The sequence below is a fragment of the Myotis lucifugus genome, unplaced genomic scaffold (genome assembly GCF_000147115.1).
Source record: "Myotis lucifugus unplaced genomic scaffold, Myoluc2.0 scaffold_355, whole genome shotgun sequence".
In the NCBI taxonomy this organism is placed as follows: Eukaryota; Metazoa; Chordata; class Mammalia; order Chiroptera; family Vespertilionidae; genus Myotis; species Myotis lucifugus.
The window spans coordinates 494,217-495,267 of record NW_005871403.1 but is presented as its reverse complement, the minus strand read 5'-3'; the positions used below and the strand labels follow the sequence as shown (position 1 = coordinate 495,267).

General features: G+C 58.8%; 1 pseudogene; it reads left to right on the top strand.

Annotated features, from left to right (window-relative positions):
• Positions 1-1,051, top strand: part of LOC102440120 — a 12,521-nt pseudogene that overhangs the window by 900 nt on the left and 10,570 nt on the right.

Here is a 1,051-nt window from a genome sequence, read left to right as displayed (position 1 = left end):
CCTGCTTCCGCAGGTGGAAATGCCTCCTGGCTCAGCTCCCAGCTCCCAGTTCTGGGCTCTGCTCTAATTCGCTGTCTGTCTTTTCTCTCCTCTTGCTGGTACTGCCTTTGAAAGGTCGGCATCGTTCCGGGTGCTCTGACATCTGGCCTCCGGCGTCCCTCACTCTCTTGCTCAGAATTTTCTCGGCCTTGCTCTCCTCTGCGAGGAGCCCTAAACACACGCAGGTAAATATTATGAAGTTCGGCAGACACTGTGTTCTTTAAGGAAGAAATGTGCACATTTTAATGATAGTTTGAGAGCTGGCACTTGAGGTTGAGGTCGGGAAGTAGCCGTGGCGTCAGGCCTGCTGTTTGTGAGCCTGTAGCGGCCAAGTGCAGGGCACCAGCCCCACCCGGCAAATCACAGCCTGGGCGGGGCGGGCGGGTCTCTGCGTGAGGTCCCGGCGGGTGCGTAAGCGGGTGCCGCTGAGAGGCACAGACACCCCATCCTCACCTCCGTGACAGCCCGATGCCTCCTCCTGGGCCAGAGCCCCTCCCAGGGCACTACGGTCGGAGACAGGTCCTGGTCCAATGTGTGGCCATGAGGCCAGAGGGTAGCCTCAGCTTCCCCAAGTTGACTTTTTAAAAAAAAACCATTTTCACCATTTCTGCTAGTAAGTGTATAGCTCAGTGACATTAAATACATTTGCACTATGCAACCATCACCACCAGAGCATCTCACTTCCCAAACGGAAACTGTCCCCATTCGTTTTCCGCCCCGGCCCCTGCAGCCGCCTCTGCCTCTGCATGTGGCTGTCCAGGTGTCTCCCAGGAGTGGAGTCGGACAGTTTGTGTCCTTTGTGTCTCAGTGTTTCCCTTGGCACAGTGTCCCCACGGTTCATGCACGTGGGAGCCGGTGAGGATTCCTTCCTGAGGCGATGGCATTCACCGCGTGGAGAGGGCGCCGGCCCTGGCTGTGCTGCGACGGGCTGGGAGGAGGTGAGCACGGTGCTTCCTGGTCACCTGCACGCCAGGCCCGGCAGGGCCGCCGGCGGGAACAGCGAGTCCAGCCA